The 21,291-nt window shown below is 46.7% G+C and overlaps 1 long non-coding RNA gene across 1 annotated transcript; it reads left to right on the forward strand.

Annotated features, from left to right (window-relative positions):
• The first annotated feature begins 6,454 nt into the window (after nt 1-6,454).
• Nucleotides 6,455-13,317, forward strand: LOC310695927. Its single transcript, XR_014520355.1, has 2 exons — nt 6,455-7,131; nt 12,945-13,317. It is a non-coding gene; the product is annotated as an uncharacterized lncRNA (long non-coding RNA).
• Nucleotides 13,318-21,291: the final 7,974 nt, after the last annotated feature.

Consider the following 21,291-nt stretch of genomic DNA (forward strand, 5'->3'; position numbering starts at 1 on the left):
GCTTCATTTGCACATAAAAAAACAAGGTTCTTAATTCAGACTATATTAATTTGCTCCAGTGAGCATACAGATAGTGACCAAAGAGCCAGAAGCACATGAATTTAAAATTTATTTAAAATAGTGTGAAAAATTGTGTGTGTGTAAATATTCATTGAAAACACCAAGAGCATATTACAAAATGAACAAGTATTGATAACTCTTTTGTTGCTAAATGCTGGGAGTTCATTTACCAACTGATCAACATAAAACTTAGTCTGAGCTACTCTTTAGCCTTTTTTTAAAAAAATACGGTTTGATCAACAGAAAATTAGCAGGTGAATTAGAGGAAACATTCTCGCCTGTTAATGCCTGTGGATCAAGCTGCCATTAAATGTTCAGGAGCATAGATACCTTGGTCATGAAAGTTGGCAACTGTGCGCTAGAGCAGTGTGGTTGGTGATGCTGCCACTGCCGCACACGCTTTCTCTCTCTGGCCTCGGGGAAACGAAGTCATTAAGCGATTCAAAGGGATCTTTGTTCCCTGCATGATTAACTCTGGCGGAGGAGGAGGGCAGGTGTCAGGAAACCGAGACGGAAGCGGTGGCGGCGGCTCCACCTGTATTCCAGGCACCACCAATTTTCGCACTGAATTAATGGGAAAGCAAGTGGCAAAGACGTGGCCGCTCAGCCGTGACGGAGGCATTTGCGTAGCTAAATGGGCTGAAAAGAAGTGCTAATCAAGGCGTTTGTGGGTCACGGGTTCCGCAAGGCTGCTGGCGGCCTCCGTGGAATACTGACCAGAAGGCCTGTTGGGAAGGCGATGTTTGCAGCACCGAGAAGCTGCCTCTGTGTGCAGAATGGGAGGCCAGAGATGGCGGGAGCCTGTTCAGAGTTGCACACTCCTGCCCCCGATCCTTGAAGGTGCCTCCTCGCCAGATGCCTCCTCGCCTCTGAGATGCCTTCATCAGCAACTCTCTCCACCTGTGATTCCAAGCAACTGGTACCCAGAGGCATACTGCCTACGATAAGAAAGGTAAAGTTAAAGGACCCCTGGACAGTTAAGTCCAGTCAAAGGTGACTATGGGGTTGCGGTGCTCATCTCGCTTTCGGGCCGAGGGAGCTGGTGTTTGTCCACAGACAGGTTTCTGGGTCGTGTGGCCAGCATGACTAAACTGCTTCTGGTGCAACAGAACACAGTGAAGGAAGCCAGAGTGCATGGAAACACTGTTTACCTTCCTGCCACTGGCGTGCTTTTGAACTGCTAGGTTGGCAGGAGCTGGGACACAGCAACAGGAGCTCACCCCGTCGCGGGGATTTGAACCACCAACCTTCCGATCGGCCAGCCCAAATGGCTCAGTGGTTTAGATCACAGCGCCACCCTCATCCCATTCACTACGACAGTGGAGGTGGAACATAGTCACTGTGGCTAGTAGCTATGAATTTGCCTAAGCCAACTAAGTTGGTGGCCATCATTCCTTGTGGGAGTGAATGCCATCTCTTTAACTATGTGCTGTGTGAAGAAGTACTTTCTTCTGTTGTTCCTGAATCCTTTGACCTTCTTCCTGTTGGGATGTGAATAGATGTTAGGAGAGGACATATTCATTAGATATTATCTTTCCTTCTTCATGTTTGTTTGTTTGTTTTGAATATTTTATTAGCTGAATATAAGGACAACATATAATCAAATACAGTTTTCCCCTAACCCCAAAACAGCCCCTTCCTCTTGTTTGTGAGTTCAGCAGAGTGCCATCCCTTTGCAGCTTAAAAGGGAAGGTTGGATAGGCTAGCTTTAGCCTTTTAGTTGAAGCAATTCAGGTGCATTAAGTCAGGCTGGATTTTCCTAGCATTTTCCCCTTTTCTCCCCCTTAAAATAACAATCACAGTATTGTAAAAGGTAAAAATAAACATTTATTCATTCTTGTAACAGATACAGCAGTTTTGTTCAGGCAGGCTTAAAATGGTAATTCAATTACAAATACATACTTAAAAAAGGTAAAGGGACCCCTGACCATTAGGTCCAGTCGTGGCCGACTCTGGGGTTGTGACGCTCATCTCGCTTTATTGGCCAAGGGAGCGGGTGTACAGCTTTTGGGTCCTGTGGCCAGCATGACTAAGCCACTTCTGGCGAACCAGAGCAACGCACGGAAACACCATTTACCTTCCCACTGGAGGGGTACCTATTTATCTACTTGCACTTTGATGTGCTTTCGAACTGCTAGGTTGGCAGGAGCAGGGACCGAGCAACGGGAGCTCACCCCGTCATGGGGATTCGACCCGCCAACCTTCTGATCAGCAAGTCCTAGGCTCTGTGGTTTAACCCACAGCGCCACCCACGTCCCCAATACATACTTTAGTCTAGCTTAAAATCATGTCCCCAGTTTGGAGCTCAGACATGCAGATGTTGTCATATTGCTGGCAGAGCAGAAAGAGTTGGAAAGAAGGCGAGGGTGTGTTCAGGCAGGTAATAATATATACTGTATAGCCTTTCCTGTCAAGGCACAGTGGGAGTGTCTCTCTCAGAGCTCTCTCTAGCAGGAAAACTCTGTAAGCTTCAGTCCTATCATGTGCCTATCTAGCAAAACATGAATTGTTGGTTTGTCTGCATTTTTAATACCCCACACTTCCTGCTTGGGAATGGGCTCTGCCTGCTTCAGGCTACAATTCTGCTGGCTGGGACTGCCAATTACCAGGGCAGTGGGGGGCGGCAGAGCAGGTGGTGGGGTCCGGGTTATGTTGGTGCACATAACCATGCAGGATTCATTCTGCTGGACACCCATCCAACTCCCACCTTGCCATCTCACTGTCCCACTTCTGCACTGCTCTGGTACGCAGGAGTGACCCCACTGTTGGGAGGGCAGTGGGGCAGCCCCACTCCACTGTGCTGGCCACTCCTGGCTGCTGCCACAGTTGGGGGCAGTAACGCTTCTGAAGACCACTTGCTGGAACCTGTAGGAGGGGAGAGGGCTCTTGCGCTTGGACCCTCTTTGCTTGAGGGTTTCCTATGGGCATCTGGTTGGTCACAGTGAGAACAGGATGCTGGACTTAGCTCAGCTGGTAGAGCACGAGATGCTTAATCTCAGGGTTGTGAGTTCAAGCCCCATGTTGGGTGAAGGATTCTTGCATTGCAGGAGGTTGAGGATCCTCACAGTCCATTTCCAACTCCACAGATCTATGATTTTATGACTAGATTGTCCATTGGCCTGATCTAGCAGGGATCTTCTTCTGTTCTGATGATGAAGCCATTTCAGGCCCAGACCCACCAACTCAAAATTTACGTAGAAAGGCTATGTAATGTAACCAAAGGCGGTATTTACCCAGTCTCAGTTGATTCTGTCATTCCTCCCTATCTGAAGCTGCAGAAGGTCATTAAAGCCTCCATTTGAAGATGAGCCTCAGGCCACGAGGGACCAAATTGCCTGTTACTGCACCCGTTCCCCCCTGCCCCCGCCTGCCAAAGGCGGACATGATAGCTGAAGGCACACCGGCAGTGTATCAGTGAATTATTGATTGGTGTTAACACTGCAGCTCTGACAACGCCATTATCGTCTTTGACTTCATGTTTAAATCATCCCCCCACCCGAAGCATCTGCAATGCCACAATCTTTAATACGTGCCCAGGTGCTTCCTTCCGCTTCTTTGCTTGCCCCCCCCCCCGCCCAGTCCTGGACCCTTGTTTGAGGGGAATGCAATCAAACAAATAAGTGAAAGTTGAAGTGAGGCAAGGAAAATGACATAGGAGGTGCCAGTGTGGTGTAGTGGTTAAGAGAGACAGACTCGTAATCTGGTGAACCGGGTTCGCGTCTCCGCTCCTCCACATGCAGCTGCTGGGTGACCTTGGGATAGTCACACTTCTCTGAAGTCTCTCAGCCCCACTCACCTCACAGAGTGTTTGTTGTGGGGGAGGAAGGGAAAGGAGAATGTTAGCTGCTTTGAGACTCCTTCGGGTAGTGATAAAGCAGGATATCAAATCCAAACTCTTCTTCTTCCTCTTCTCCTTCTCCTTCTCCTTCTCCTTCTCCTTCTCCTTCTCCTTCTCCTTCTCCTTCTCCTCCTTCTTCTTCTGGGACAGGCAGCAGGTACAGGTGAAAAGGTCTCAACAATCTTCTTCCTGCAAGGCTGGCGGGGACATGGGCTCATGGAATTCCATGCTGGCCACATTCAAAATAGGGCCACGTTGCAGATTTTGACTGTGGAAGCAATGAAGTCTTGCTTTTCAGAAAGCCACAGGGAATGGTTTCCTTGTCTCAAAACACAGGGAGGGCAGGTGTCCTCAGCAGTAGAGAGAACCCAATAGGAGCACTGCTGGCTCAGGCCAAAGGCTCATCTCATCCCGCACCCTGTTCTCACAGTGGCCAAACAGATGCCTGTGGGAAGCCTGCAAGCAGGACCTGAGCACAACAGCAGCGCTTGGCTCACCTGTGATTCCCAGCAACTAACCTTCAGAGGTTACATGCTCTGACAGTGGAGGTACAGTAGGACACAGCCATTGTGACTCATAGCCATCAATAGTCTTGTCCTCCATGTATCTATCTAATCCTCTTTTAAAACCACTGAAGTTGTTGGTTATCAGTGTGTATTGTGCCAGTGAGTTCCACATTTTAATTCTGCACAGTGTGGAGTAGCACCTCCTTTGTTCAGTTCCGAATCGCCCAACATTCAGCTTTACTGGACGGTTGCTTGTCTTGGGTGGAAGGGACCCTGAGCAAGAATGTTCAGTACTGCAACATTTTGTTGTAGGTTCCACTGTCTCCCCCACACCCCACTGCAAAGTAACTCTGCATTGGGAGAGTCAGGATTGTGCTCCAAATCCCCCTGCCTGGCTGTTCTGCTCCTTGCTAAGCTTCAGGTATTGCTTTGGAAAAGCAGCTGAGAGAGAGCAGGAACATAGCCAGGATCCCCCTTAAGTTGCTCTGAGCAGCTTTTAGCAGCAAATTTAGGATTATAAAGAAAAAAGAAATCTGAACAATAAGTAGCCAGATTAAATAAAATTTAAATGTACCTGCACATGACATAATGTTAGCTTGTGATGTAATGTCAAAGATGCAGTTGTTCCAGGGCCAAGCCTATTGCCCATTTTTTGCAACCAGATGGCACCATTGCCTCAGTTTGCCTTGCTTCCCTGCATGGCCTGTTAATGAGCTGAGCGTTACCCACAAGCTGTTCATTGACTACTCGGAACTTGCTCTTCTTCCCCTCCCTAGAAAATGACCCGCTGCAACTCTCCACCCAATTGCTACTTTCATCGGGGACACGCCTCTGCCTGAGCGGCTGTCTGTACTTGTTTAACAACAGCAACCAGTTTAGTGGCTGCATTTAACAGCGCACTGTGGTTGGCTTTCTCTGTTAAGCCATTTCATTTCCTAGGGCTGTAGAGGAAATAACCCTGGATTTAAGACTGGCTATTTTACTGCATTTGCACATCGGGAAGTTATAAGAGCATTTACCAGTGGGAGTTTGCCATCTTTTTCTTGCCTTATATCAGACTTTTGGATGGATGGTGCACAGTAGCACATACAGGCCGTGTCGGAGGCAGCACATACTGTCAGCCACACAGCTTGTCTTTCAGTTTGCCAACTGACCTGGAAAAAATGCCCCGGCTTGCTCCTGTGCATGTACAGTGGTACTTCAGGTTACAGACGCTTCAGGTTAGAGGCGCTTCAGGTTACAGACTCCACTAACCCAGAAATAGTACCTTGGGTTAAGAACTTTGCTTCAGGATGAGAACAGAAATTGTGCTGCGGCAGTGGGAGGCCCCATTAGCTAAAGTGGTACCTCAGGTTAAGAACAGTTTCAGGTTAAGAATGGACCTCCAGAACGAATTGAGTTCTTAACCTGAGGTACCACTGTACTTGCAGCTTGATCTGCAAAAATCAAGTGATGCTTTCTAAAGCATGCAGACAAAGGCCAATATTTGCTCTGAGTTGCTGCTACCGGCACAGCTATAGTAGATACCTGAAAAGTTGGCAACATTAGCCATCTCAACACAAGGTGTGTTGTCTGTGGCAGGGTCACAGGGCATTTCCAGGCTGCTGTTGTTTTTAGGTGGGAGTCTAACACATGCCTGCAAATTACTTGGCAGTCTTGTGCAACAAACCCATCATCCCACAACCCCATGGCTTCTCCCCCCCCCCTTTTCAATAAGAAGAGTGTTTGAGAAATGCCCTGGAATGTATGAGATAACACTCGTTTGGCTGTATGTCATATAACCTCTGTGGAAACGAACGAGGACCAATGTTTGACAAATAGAAAACGTTGTGTAACCTCCTTGCAAACCTTATACAAACCAATCAGGGTGGATATTCAGTAAACAGATAGTCTAATGAAGCTATAGTGATTTTTTTAAAATAAGCTTTTTTGAAGCACCCCCCAACCCACCTCCCCCCGGAGCATGTTGTTTTCTGCCACCTTTCCCACCTCCACCTTGTTTCCCGTAGCGATTACCAGCTTGGAGACAAGGCGGCAAGACTGGGGGAGAGGGGGTCATTCCTTTCCGATAACTATTTATTCACATTACCAGACACAAAAGCCCCTTTGAAGGTAGAAAAAAGGAGCACAGAATGGATGACACAAAGCGCCTTTTCTTCTTCTCCTGCTGCGGACTCATCTTGCCCTGGGCTTTCCATCGCTGCTCATCTTCCTCCCTCCCCTCCCTGCTGCATGGCGGTCTGTGCTTTTGTTTGACAAATCCTGTTATCCGAGCCCAGAGCCCAAAGCAAGGGCAGCTGGTCGCCTGACCCCTCTGCATTCTCCAGCACGGAATGAAGACCGGCAATCACAACATGCCGGACAATGGGAAGGGCGGCCCAGCTTGCAGGGTGGCACCTCTTTTCCTCTCTCCCCTAGAAACCAAACATTGCAAGCTCTCTAAAGAAAGCAGTTTGGCACCTGGGGGGCAGAGACAACAGTCTGGGGTGGGGCTGTGGGAGGAGTTTAGAAGTTTGGGAGTGGAGCTCAGCACAAAAGCTGAGCCATGCTCCCCAAAAGCAGAAGCAAACAGAAGCCCAACTGGTGCAGCAGACTGTGTCAACTCACCAATCCAGCTAATATTGTCTACACAGACCGGCAGTAACCCACCTGGGTTTCAGACATGGAATCTCTCCCAATCCTACTCGAAGATGCCCAGGATTGAACCTGAGACCTTCTGCATGCAAGGTAGATGCTCAAACCACTGAGCCACGGTCGTCCTCAAATGTATTAGTCCTGTTAGGTTGGATCAGAATGCATTTTGAGCAATAAGCTGGTCATTTCAGGTCAGTGATTCTGCCTTGGAGCTAGTCTGTCTGTCTGTCTGTCTGTCTGTCTGTCTGTCTGTCTGTCAATTTATCTATCCATTTGCTATGCATGGGGGCTCTCCCTCCCTCCCTCCCTCCCTCCCTCCCTCCCTCCCATCCTCACAACATTGCTGTGAGGCAGGTTAGCCTGAGAGTTGATGACCTGGCAAAGTGAGGGTTTGGACTCTGGTGGTCTCCTAGTTCCCAGCTCGAATCTCTAACCACTGCACCATGCTAGCTCTCCTCTAGAAATTCTGGAAAAGGTCCCCTGTAGGAAAGCAGTTTGCTCTCAAGAGGATGAGATTTAGACATCTGGCCTCAATACATTCTTCCCTTCCTGGTGAGTTTGATTCATGCACTGAAATTACAGGTGGGCATGATCCCAGGGCTCATGTGCCTCTTCCTCTTGTCCTGTGTAGCTCATAATTGCTGTTAAAATTGCCCCTGATGCTGCTGATGTGCTGATAATGCCATTGCTGCAGTCAATTTGAAGCACTATCTGCATAGGCAACAAGGTCACATAATCCTTCAGCCACTGTTTGCAGGGGAGGAGGGACTTCCACGAGAAATGGACAGGTGACACTCGGTTCTCAGGTATTTGAAAACATGAACCTAATAATTCCCCTTTTTGGATCAGATCTGTGTCTATGTGGCCCTGCAATCTATCAATTTATTTTCATATCTCTCTCTCTCTCTCTCTCTCTCTCTCTCTCTCTCTCTCTCTCTCTCTCTCTGTGTGTGTGTGTGTGTGTGTGTTTAGAAGATCTCAAGCAGAACATAAAAAGGCGGACTTACCTTGTTCTTCCTACCATCCCACCCCAGACAACTGGTAATCAAAGATATACTGGCTCTGTACATGGAGGTTTTCTAAGCGATCCCCTGCAGCCCAGAAGCAGCAATAAGCCGGGATAAACCACCATGCATTGATTTCCTCCCCATAAATATGTGCTTGTGCAAGCTGTGGCTTGAATAGTTTTAATTTAAACTAAGGGTGGCTCACTGTGATCGTGTTTCAGAGCGCCCGATCTGTACGGTTGCCATCTGGATAGGCAATTTTAAATTTGCATACCTTTAATTGAACATACACAAAGGCAAACAACCCCTCCCCTCCCCACAAAACACCCTCAAGAACTTCAAAGTTGTGGCAATATTAGTTTTCATCCACACACACCTAAACAGAAGGAACACACACACCAATACCCTACAGGTGCCAGGAAAGCATATACAGTGGTGCCCCGCAAGACGAAATTAATTCGTTCCGCAATTTTTGTTGTCTAACGAATTTTTCGTCTTGCGAAGCACGAAATCCCATAGGAATGCATTGAAAATCAATTAATGCGTTCCTATGGTCAAAAAAAGTCCAAACAAAGCCAAATTTGGTACAACAACAGTTTATTAACTGCTCTTTAAAGTCACACATACTGTAAAGAGCAGTTCGAAAATTTAAGGGAAAATAAATTAACTTTATAAACAAAACATGTCTTTGTTTTTAGTCAAAGAAAAAAAGTCGCGAGACGTTTTCGTCTTGCGAAGCAAGCCCATAGGGGAAATTCGTCTTGCGAGGCAAATCGCGAACGGAAAAACCTTTCGTCTAGCGAGTTTTTTGTCTTGCGAGGCATTCTTCTTGCGGGGCACCACTGTATAGCCTCTTACGGCGCGTGGGAAGAGTGACAAATGCGAAGGACATCTTTATTACTATTTATTGTGTTTCACTATAGGGCACATGGTTTCCCACCTCTTCATTTAATTCTCACAACAGCCCTGTGAGGTAGCGCTGTCTTAGGGACAGTGACTGGCCCAATGTCAAACCCAGTAAGCTTAATGGCAGAGTGGGGATTTGAACGCTGGTCTCCCAGGTCCTAGTCTGACACTCTAACCACTACACCACGCTGGCTGTCTTTTGCACAGTGGGCTTGATTCTATAGGTACATCTCCCACTATCTTCCACTCAAGAAAGCAAGAGGCATGATCCAAGTTCAAGGTCACACTCCAGCTATGCAAGAACGTTAGATGGGGATGCAAAGCAAGGCTGGGTGAGGGGCATGGCCTGGGGAGAGTCGTGAGGGCTGAATGGGGGGCACAGTCACTGGCGGAGGAAGGGGGTGTGGTGGGTGTGGTCCACCCAGGGTGTCATCCCTGGGGGGGGGTAACTTTGCCATGCCGCCCCCCGGGACACTCACCTCACCCTCATGGGCGGCTAGCCCTGCCCCCAGATGCCAGAATAGCTAGCTCCGCCTCTGGGCACAGTTGCTCTCCAAGCCTGAGGTTCCCCCTTCCTTGCTATGGAATGAATGCTTCCTCCCGGAAAATGACCAGAGCAACGCTGGCAGGAGGCGGAGAAATGTTGTCACCAACCCCTGTCGAAATGGCCCCTATTTCATTTTTTATCAGTCCTGCCATCCAATATTCCCTGGACGCTTTGTCTTTGCTTTGCATTTTATCAATATTACCGGCTGATCCTGCCATCCCCTCTCCATGGGTTTATTAATATTGCCTTCTGATCTGTGGGTAGGAGCTGTGTTTTATATTCTGGCACCATCTACAGTCTTTGCCAAGCTCGGACGCCATCTTTAATTAGATTTTTCTCTGTGACTCTGACAAACATAAACTGAACACTCTCTCCCTGCCCCCGCCCCACTCCCAATCTCTCCAGGCAAACGCTCCCTTGCTGACTTTAGTATTCCAGTGCCATCACTAAACAGAGTTGGACCTAATTCCTCTGGTTCAAGTTGCTCCATGGATGAATCATACAACACAGTTCAGGATTTTTGCGGGGGAGGGTGGGGGCATGGAAATGATGGGGGAATGGTCACATCTTAAAACAAAGGATCTAAATACCAGAGTATTTTGGCAAAGGAGCACAGCTCAGTGGTAGAGCACCTGCCTTGCATTCAGAGGGCTGCAGGTTCAGTCCCAAGAGCATCTCCACGTACGGCTGGGAATGTCCCCACCCCTGAAACTCTGGCGAGCCAGTGCTTGTTGGTGTAGACAAGGGATGGGCGGGGGGAACCTTTTCTGTCCCAAGTGACAGCTCAGCCCTGGAGGGCCAAATTTGATAGGTGGGCAGTTACATCAGGTGACACTGAGCTTTGAAGCCCTAACTATTGGAACTTTAAGACACAGCAAAAGGGCTGTTTGAAAACCCTTTTGCAAACAGCCCAGTACTGCTCTCTGAACCTCCCAAACCCTGAGTGGTGCAAGGCTGTTTACAAAAGGACTTTCAAAAAAACCCACACCACCTGGCAGGGGAACAGGTGCTACAGCCAAAGTGAGGAGCCTTGGATCCTTCACTCACCAGCTGATGAATGGAGGAAACAATCTTGCTGGCTGCAGGGGTCCGCTTCTCCCACACATTCCATGCAGGAAGTGTGCTGGTGAAGCAGCCCTAAGAAGGATTGAACTCTGTCTCCCTGCTCATCACCCAGTGGTGTCAGCAGATGGACAGGTGGGCATGGTTTGGGGGAAAAGGCCCAGTGGGCCACCTTAGACTTCCTGGTGGGCCAAAGTTGGCCCACAGGCTAGAGATAAACCACCAATGGTGCAGACAATACTGATCTAGATGGACCAGAGAGCCCGACTAAAGCAGCTTTTAAAGTTTCTATGACAGGATTGACTGTGGGCACAGATGTGATTAATGCAGAATGTGAACTTGTCCTCTTTCGGTCAACAATGCAGCTGGCCAATTAGAAAGAAATCTTCTGGCTCAGCCTTGCCCACCCTAGTGCCCTCCAGACATTGCTGGAGGCAGCTGTCATCATCCTGACCACTGACCATGCTGCCTGTGGCTGATGGAGCAGGGCTGATGAAGGGTGTGGGCTGGGAAGTGCCCCAAGAGCAAGATAGAGAGACTTGGAGGGCCACATTTGGCCCCTGTGTCTGAGGTGCCCACTGTGATGGAAAAGTTTGTTTTCTGAGCAGGTTGAGTCATTCCCCTCCCTCCCGCCCCCAGCAAACAGTTAACTAGCAATAGCTCCTGATCAGCCATAATTCCAAGGGAGGCAGTTGGAGTGGAGTGAGGAGTGTGTGAGAGGGATTCAGTCTGTGAGTTTGATTCGATCAGGAGAGTTTGTTCTGACAGGTGGTAGAGCCGAGGAGAGCCGAGAACTCTCAGTATATGCTCTAAGGTTCTGAATCACAGAAAGCTGTTAAAATAGAAAAGACACTGTACCACATGGTGTTTATAGGAAAAAAGGGTCATCAGAGGGAATACTCTGACAGGAACAGGCAGTAGTGATTCCAAGGCCAAGGAGGATTTGGGGGTCTGTAAGGGAAACAGTCCAGTTAAAACCCTAAGTTCCTGAACTGTGTGTGGAGAACTCTGATCTATGAAAGTTGTGTAAAAGAAAGTAACTTCAAGCCTGAACAGCATACAGCCTATAGCTTGAGACAGTATACATTTTAATAAAAAGCAACAGCACTGTGCCGTGAATAACCTCACGGTTTGTTACATTTCTGTGGAAGAAAGAAGAACCAAAACTCCTTGTTTACATCTGTTGTAATAAAGTTTGTTTGCAACCTGTTTCCCCAAAAGAAAAACCCACTGTCGCTCATGATTCATTATCCATTGGGGGAAATCACCTGAGGGAAGGGAAATTGAGGGCTGGCACAGCGGTGCCAGGGAGAGAGAGAGCCATTGAATCATTGCACCCACTCTAGCTTTAAATGGAAGATACCATATGATGGGGTCAGTAATTGCCTGTCAGGGACCAGACAGAGGAGGAATGGTGGAGACCGCCTCTCCATCCTGACCCTCCCAGTGAGGAGGAGGAGGAAGACAGTATAGATTTGCAACAGTGGTTTGCAGGAGGTCACAGCTCAGAGGCAGATTAGGGGAAAAGTTGGGAAATAATGGGAGAAGAGGAGCAGTAACTGTCTGACATGTTGTCATTAGAAAGCATTCCAGACCCTCCATTTCCCAGAACTTGGTGAGCCTTAAAAGTAGGAGAGCAAAGAGCTCAAAGACAGAGGGCACATAGCCATACCCATAGAAGTGTGGAATGAAGAAGTGGGAGAGATGGGGGATGGAGATTCACTTGGGACAACGCCATTATCCAAAAGGATGGGTTCTGTATCCTCTCTCTACAAAGATTGAAATAAAAAAGGACTGTAAGAAACTTTTCCTTTGTCTTTAGACTTTCCTGGGCAACCAGCCAGGAGCCGCTGACAGCATCCTGACACTGCCCCAATGGTGGCGGCGGCACAGTATCTGCCTCCACCCTGGCTAAGGCCCTGAATATGGAAGCAAAGGTTCTGCAATGGCGCAGGTTCATAGCTGACCAATTCAGCCCTGCCTTGTAAATGTAAGGGCCTAAGGCTCCAAGACAGGAGGAAAAGCTATGCCACCCATGATCTTGAGATTAAGAGTCTCATGCACTATCGACTGAGCTCTCCCAGACCTCACTCAAGGCAGGGCACTTCCAGGAGGACAAGGGCTCATGTCAGTCAAGATCATGCAGTAACTAAGGTATATTTTCCCACCACCTGTAAAACACCTTTAGGCACGGACGAAGTGCCATGCTGTCAACCACGGAGCAATAAAAGCCATTCCCAATGAATCTTAAGAAATGTATTTAAAGATTGGTAAATGCATTCATCCAAAATGATCCAGCTTTTCCTAATTTGGTTAAGATGTACTTGGGTTCATTTTTTCCTCCTCCCTCCCAAACCATTTCCCTTTGATTTTGTGTCTTTTAGATTGGAAGCCGGAGGACAGTGGTCATGTTATTACTGATCTTTGCAAGCTGCTCTGGGAAGCTCCTTTGGCTGAAGAGGAGAAGACTTTAACTAATTAAATCTTTGGGGGCTTCAACAGAAACTCTGCTCAGCTTGGCTTGGCTCAAACTTTGAGGGTAACTGCACTGGCAGTTGGAAGACCTGCTGGCTCTGTCAGAAGGGAGCATGAAGATGAGGGTTTGTAGATTTTTCACATCCAATAGAAGGAAAATGTTGGGTTCCCCCTCAAGTTTGCTGCTTCCTTCAAGCATGAAGGAAGGGAATTATTCTTCTCATATCCCTCAAATCTTTTGCCAGAGTCTGAGATTAAAATTTCATGTATTGATTTATTTAAGATGCTTGCATACTGCTTTTCTTAAGCTCAGAGTGGTTTACACGAGAATAGAACAATATTTAAAATCACATAAAAGATAAAAAGAAGCTCAATAATGATTCAGATTTTACAAACTCTGTTAAAAAACACCCACCTGCTAGAATCCCAATATGGGCTGTGTGGAAAAATCCAGCTGGTTGTAGAAAAAAAAGGGGGGGCATGATTGTCTGGCTGGAGCATTTCACACTGCAACATTTTGTTACAGGCTCCAATTCTTCATGTGTTGTTCATATGCTCATTCATGGGAAGTGGCTGGCCTCAATGAGATGTTGGCTGATGGCACAACCTGGACAAAATGTGTCCAAAGTCTAATCTTGTGTGTGGGTGTTTCACATGAAGAAGGGGTACCCACAATCAACCAGCAGTCGGGTTGGTTGATTTCAGGATGCACACCCAATGCCTATACCCAAACCTGCTGACATCTGTAATCAATAAAGTTGTGGCCTGTTTAAATCCCAGTACTGCTGTCCTGTGTTTTATCACAACTAATATGATGTTCAGCCCACACCTTGCCTGCAGCTTCACCAGGTCTGGACCTGCAAGTCCAGAATTAATTTGAGAAAATTCACTAAATTAAACTGGAATTCAAAAGGAGTGGAAGGCAGGACAGAGGTCTTCTGTAGATGCCCTTTTTTATTGGGCACTTGTGAAGATCTGTGCTCATGAAGGTATTGGGGCAGTTATGCTTCTTCCCACTTTCGATGCTGCTTACATCTACAAAAAGTGTTAGGATGGACATGCAGTTCTATTTTCCATCTGTGTCCTATAACAGCCTGCTGAAATCTTTGTAGCTTTTTAATGCCACAAACGTACCAATTTATTTATTTTTGTAATAGAACAAAGCAAGACTCCCTCTGGATCACAATCTTGTGGAAATGTTGGGGAAGCATCACACTGCAACCAAAAAAGGGGAATGATTATGTGGATGGTCCTTTTCAATCTGCTCCTAGCATGCTATTAACAGGTCAATGACATGTAGGACAACACACCCTAACAAACAAGCAAACAAACAAACAAACAAACCCATCAGTCTGGAGGGCCTCACAGCAAACCAAAGACATAAGAACTGAAAAAGATCCAGGCCTGCAACAGATCCAGCCAATGCCATCTTGCTGTAAAATGCAGGTATGTGACGAAAGACTTAACAGGTAGAGGAGCTTAAATCACAACCCAGATTTTAATCCACTCCTATGTCACAAGCACAGGCATTTATTTCAGCAAGAGAATAAAACGCGTCTCTTATTTGCTTTAATTCACTTAGCTTGATTGCCTAATGAAGCCCAAATTCATTTTATTGGTTCATCTCAACTTTGGTTTATTTCATTAAACTTTGTTTTAAAGAACCTCTCATTTGCTTTATCAGAGCAAAAGAAACAAACCTAATCAAGAAGATTTCAGCTTGGTTAAACAAGCAGCTCAACAAATTATAAGGTTTTACTTCAGTACAGGGAGGGGGGGAAATGATTTATCCTGCCACCGTTCCACGAAATGTGGGAGAAGCACCAGAACAACTTTTGGAGTGTGTGAATTCACCAGGCACAAAGCAAAGAAGAATATGAGGAAGGGCCCATCTGCTGAATGGGCACAAAGGCACCACTTTCTCCCAATAGCCAACCAGATTCCCTGATGGAAAGCTCACAAGCAGGATGTGACTGCCATAGCACTCTCCCCAGTTGTGAATCCTGACAACTGGTATTTCAGAGGCATAAAACAGTGGAGGCAGAACACAGCCACCATGCTAAACAACCATTGATGATCTTATCCTTCATTACAGATGTAAGGAGGTCATTCTGACTTGCATTTGTCACAACTAACACTGTTTGCATTCCACTGCAGGTCACTTTCTGCCATACATCACGTTATTTGTCTCTCTGCCTGCTATTAAATGTAAATTGCATATGCTATGTAACGATATACATAACTTATGTAGCTTGCATTTGTCACAATTTAAAGGAAACATTACAGCAATGTAAAAAAAAAAATGTTTGTGGACTTAAAAAAACAGCAACCCAGCAACAAATACCGATTGCATTCTTTACAGTTCTGGGAAGTGGGCATGTGAGAAAGACCTCTGTTGCTGATCTTGAGAGTGCAAGCTGGTTAATAAGGGTGAAAGTGATAGTCCAGTCATCTCAGGCCCAAACCACTTAAGACTTCTGAAGTATAAATTCTGCACTTTAAATTGGAGCCAGTTACTGGTCCCCCCCCCCATTCCTCTGCAGTGCAAAAACTCAGCACAAATTCCAAATCCCAGACATTGGCTTCCAGCCATGTCTCAGCACCATGTAGATCAGTGTTCCTCAAATCGGGGTCCCCATATATTGTTGGACAATGAATCCCATCATCACTGATGGCTGGCTAAGCCGGCTGTGGATGAGGGGAGTTGTAGTCCAACAACTTCTGGGAACTCAAGGCTGAGGAACACGGCAAAATAATTTTTAAGAAGTATTTTTGTTCTTGCTAATGTCTCATCAGGCAATATTCTCCTGTAGGATGACAATGATGGATATATTTGTATATTTGTATATATATCAAAGTTGTGAATATTCACGTACCCAACCGAGCCACAAAAGTATTTCTTCATAGCACGCTCAGGAAGTAAAACCCTCCCCACAGACTTACTCCTTTGCCACCTCTCTGAACCTGAGCAAAACCCAGCCAACTCTTTAAGCAAGGCTTTAGTCTGACTTTAAATTGACTTTTCTTTCCTAAGCCCTGCGAGGGTTTTCTGAGGCTCACAGTCTTCGTTGGGGCTTTTAGGAGTCTTTAGTGGCTTAAGACAAAACTACGTTGGCCCTAATCTCTCGCAAAATGCACAAGGCATTTCCTACCCACCCCATTTTGTTCCCTCAAGCTTTTAGCCTAAGGTTTTCCTTTCCAGTTGTGTTTGTGTCAGAAATATATATATATATGCCTCAAGAAATCCACCCTTTTAAAATACCAAAATCCTTGGCTAAGAAGCCTGTGTGTGGCAAGATGGGAAAAGGCTTATCGTATTATGGAATCCAAGTGCCCTTTTGCAGCAAAGGCGACAAAGAATCGATGGGCTGGTTTATACAGTTAGCAAAGTCAGCAGTGAAACTTTCTCCAGGATTCTACCACTCCAGGCTTCGGTGGGGTGGGGCTCTTCCTTCCTCAAAGTGGCAGAGAGATGAGACACGTAACCTGACAGAAATACATGTGCTCTTTTTTTAAGCCCATATACACCACCACCACTGAGTCTGCAACAAAGTCCAAGGAAGAACTTTATCACTTAATTATACTGATCCCATGAACTGGCTTACATCCTGGTTCTATGTTTATTTACTTACCCACCAGGGTTGGTTCTGCTGTTGGGGAGGGTGAGGCAGCTGCCTTAGGCGGCACATACTGGGAATGGGGAGGTAGAGGAGAGGTGTTGTAGGATGGGGCTGCAGATGTCATGTGGCTTGTGACTGCCACATAGCCTGCCTTGCACCACCCAAGCTATCCAACAGGTTCACTGTGATCGACAGGTCGACCCCCGGTTGTTAGAAGTCGATCATGGTCAATCATGGTCTCATTTACATCTGTGGGAGAAAAGGAGAATTTGGCCCCACCCCCTCCCTCTTTCCTTTATCCACGCAGGATTTCAAGAATGGAATTAGGAGTTTCCGCTGGCGGGTTGGCTTATTGTTTATCGTTTTATGTTGCTGCTCCCCCCAAAATCGGCATAATTTTTTGCTGACCTGCACCCCCCAAAAAAGATTGACAATTTTGACTTTCCTCCCTAAAAAAAAGCTCAACAACCCCCCTCCCCAAATGGGTAGATCACTGCCAGCTTTTTTTTTCTGTGAGTAGATTGCAGTCTCTTGGAAGTTGGATGTCCCTGCTATACAGGATTGCCTTCAGACAGCTCAGGGATCGGATAACTCCATACCCTCCAACATGTCTCCAACAAAAATAGGGACATCCTAAGAAAAACTGGCACATTCCGGGATCAAATCAGAAACTGGGACGGCTTCTCTAAATCAGGGACGTCCCTGGAAAATAGGGACACTTGGAGGGTAAGGAAATATCTTAGGTACTGAAATTGACATATTTGCCCATCCCTACTCTGGACACCGGCTGCTGGGGAGGGTTGCTCTTGCAACTCAGGTCATGCTTCAGGACTTCCCATAAGCATTTGGGTGACTACTATGAGAACAGGAGGCTGGACTAGATGAGCCTCCAGCCTGGTACAGCAGGGCTCATCTTATGGTTGTCGCTTTGCCATTATTCTGGGGCATTGTCATTATATGCCTAACTGGCAGAATTCTCAAGGCTGTCCCTTTGCCGTGCCCCCATCTCTACTAGGCTCGGGGCAGCTTCTCCCTATTTGACTGTTGCCATTTGCAGTGGCAAGCCTTTCCTATCTGTGTAGCCCCTTAGCAGCTGTCGAGAACCTGAAGTGGCCTCCTCTATGGAAAATAAGGACGGAACTCTGTATCCCTTGAATGTGCAGGTAGCTGAATCTGACCCAACATGGCAGACTCTGCAAGCAGAAACTTGTAGGCGAGGTTGGATTAAAAAAAAAAAAATAATGAGGGAGAGGAAGCTAGCAGAAGAGATGGTAATTGCAATGGATTGTGTCTCATCTGATTATGGTAATAGTCTGTTAGGCTTTAAAAGTGGAAACCGTGGCCTCTCGTACGGGTGAAAGATGAACCTCGCAATCCTGCAAGGCAGACCGGCTGGCCCAGAAGCTAAAGCATCGTCTTGTTCATTATGAATCATAATGAATAATTAACTTAATTCATTACCAGAAGATGAGAAGACGGGCCATTAGCGTATCCTCTTGGAAAAAAAGAAAAGACAAGACAAAAGGGCGAGTCTATCAATTGGTCAATCACGACTGATAAAAATAAAAGCTTCAAGCTCTGACACAGGGTATGGGTGATGAGCACAGCAATAGACGACAGAAGGCCCACCAGATGTGGTGGGATTACAGAATGGATGCTGCGGAATGCCCTCCCTGGTGAGGTGCGCCTGTCTCCTTCATTATTAACTTTTGGGAGGAACTGGAAAACATTCCTGTTTACCCAGGCATTTGACACCAGATGGCCAAATACTGAGAGATACACAGGCTACGTTGAACTAGGACCTCTTTGTTTACGATGAAACCCTGTAGAAGGAAGCAATGGGAGCTAACTGATATCAACATAGAACTAAAACTGCAGCCACTAATGGTAAAGGTAAAGGTACCCCTGACCAACAGGTCCAGTCGTGACCGACTCTGGGGTTGCGCGCTCATCTCACTCAAGAGACTGGGAGCCGGCGCTTGTCCGAAGACAGCTTCCGGGTCACGTGGCCAGCATGACTAAGCCGCAGCTGGCGAGCCAGCACCAGCGCAGCACACGAAAATGCTGTTTACCTTCCTGCTGGAGAGCGGTCCCTATTTATCTACTTGCACTTTGGGGTGCTTTCGAACTGCTAGGTGGGCAGGCGCTGGGACCGAACGACGGGAGCTCACACCATCACGCGGGGATTCGAACCGCCGACCTTTCGATCCGCAAGTCCTAGGCACTGTGGTTTAACCCACAGTGCCACCCGTGGTCCCGGCCTTTGGAAATGGAGGCATGGCTGACCTACTTCCCAGACCACATCATAAAGGTAAGTAAGAAGACCTTGCTGCACCAGCACCCCCTAGGGCCCCATAGCTCCTGATGGATGAGGCAGGTTGGCCTCAAAGGTAGCACCTGTCCTGCCTTAGAGCCTCAAGAGCAAGCCTTGGGGACAGCTCATCATCCTAAAGCATGTCACCTGGCTGAAACATACCTAACCGGCGCCCAATTGCCCAAAGTGACTCAAGTTACATATAGAAGCAACACAGCAGGTCATCTAGTCCCACCAATCAGCGGTTCAGTGTGGTGAAAATACCAACCCACCTGTCAAAATGTGTGTTAGGCAAAAGGTCCTGCTTGGCCCCAAAGTGAGAGCTGGTGTGATATAGTGTAGTGGTTAGAGTGTTAGACTACTGTATGTCTGCTTATACAACCATACACTTAAAGCATGTGACTGACCCCTGAGAAATCTGGGGACTGTAGCTACAATTCCCAGAATTCCCTGGGAGGAGAGATTGACTGTTAGATCACTTCATATTTTTTTTAAAAAAATCATTTATTAAAATTCATAGATATATAGTATCTTAAATCCACACATACAAAGAAAAAAACACCTTACATAAATTTACAGTTAAATATTAAATTACTCATATAATTTCTAACTAAACTAAGATAAAGTAAAGTAAAATAAAATAAAATAAAGTAGATTTCCCAATGTAATTAACGTTTGTAATATTGAATGTACTTAAACCACTCTGGGAGCTGTAGCTCAATGAGGCATAGCTGTCAACGTTTCCCTTTTTTAAGGTAAATCCCCTTATTCTGAATAGGATTCCCCGCAAGGAAAGGGAAAAGTTGACAGCTGTGCCATGAGGGGATTGTCTATGTGTGTGTTGTGGGGGGGGGGTCTCCTAACAACTCCCAGCACCTTTAACACCTCCCAGAGCTCTTCCAGCTTCATGGCTAGATAATGGACCCAAACAACGAAGAGCAAAAAGTGTCCCCCAGGCAACTGAAAAGTGCTCAGCATCTCCACCTTCCAGAATTCTCACCCGGTATTGTAACTGCCATCAAACATGGCTCTTCAGATTCTTTCTGTATTCAACAGGAGGTGAAGATTTGTGTGTGTGCACGCATGCATGCGTGAGTGTGCGCGTAAGAGATAGCCTTCTGGGAAGGAGGAGGAGAAAATATTGTCAGAGCTGGGAATATCTTCCTCTTTTCTTTCTTGGCTCCAAAGAAAATGAGGATGTTACAGTTAAGTAGGGAGCTATAGTTCAAAGCCACCGGTGCAGAACATATAAACAAGTCCATTGCTTGAACGACATCCGCGTCTCCTCGCGCGTCGGGGCCTCCTGTATAATTCATGAGCCAGGGCCGCTTTGCGTAATTCACAATTAAGGCCCGGCCAACGAGCTTTCATGTTTCCTGTTGCGCTCCCTCAACTTTTTGTGGTTCCTAGTCAACAGTTAGACAAGCTTGCCTGAGATGGTCTGTGGGGAGACACAGTATTTGTGTATTAGTAGGGAGCTTATGAATTATGTAGCCACCGTTGGTAAGCTAAAGGGATCGGCTGCTGCAACAAGCCAGCTGGCTTTTGAAAAATAGGAAAGAGAGACAGGGAGAGGGAGAGCCATATTTAACTGGGTATGTTATTGATTTAAAACACACACACACACACACACACACACACACACACACACACCTGTATTTCAAGGAAGAATGGGGATTTGGGGATAGGGAAAAACACCTTATAGATTTTTAAAATTATGATTTCAGCCCAAGATCCTTCATTCTTTCCCTTCGGACTGTTTAATCCCTTTGGATTTACCGCAGTTCTGCTGTAGCGCAGCCTTCATGAGCAAGGGATTGCTCAGAAGTACATCCCCCTTCTGAATACTTCTGACACTTATTCTGATGGAACAGGATTCCAAGGGAGCTTTACTTGAAAGGCCAGCGGGGTTTAAAATCCCCCTGACAGCAGTAAGGCTAGTGTCTCCTAGCCTTAGGAGGAATTCAGAATTTGATGGAAACTGGTCTGATCTGCCCCATCTGTGTTTGTCAGTGGTAAGTCAGGATTCTAGCTTTGTCCCCAGCCTCCTCCTTTTTGTTGCATTCTACAAGGGAAATTTTGTTGGATTCTACAAGAGGCGAAGGAGGAGGACGCTAACAGGCAGTGCCACCCCCTGGACTGGTTCTAGGTAAGAAGGCAGGCAGGGCTGGGGGTAGCTGAGGGCAGACTGAGCTCAATGGGGCAGTGCCTGATTCCCCCAGTGGACCAACTAGGTTGCAAATTTAAACATCCCTTGACTTTCAGAGGTTGTTCTGATGCAATTCATGACTCAATAAAAATTTTAAAATAAGATGATTTGTT

Source organism: Podarcis liolepis (genome assembly GCF_965112155.1).
Source record: "Podarcis liolepis genome assembly, chromosome: 16".
Taxonomy (NCBI): domain Eukaryota; kingdom Metazoa; phylum Chordata; class Lepidosauria; order Squamata; family Lacertidae; genus Podarcis; species Podarcis liolepis.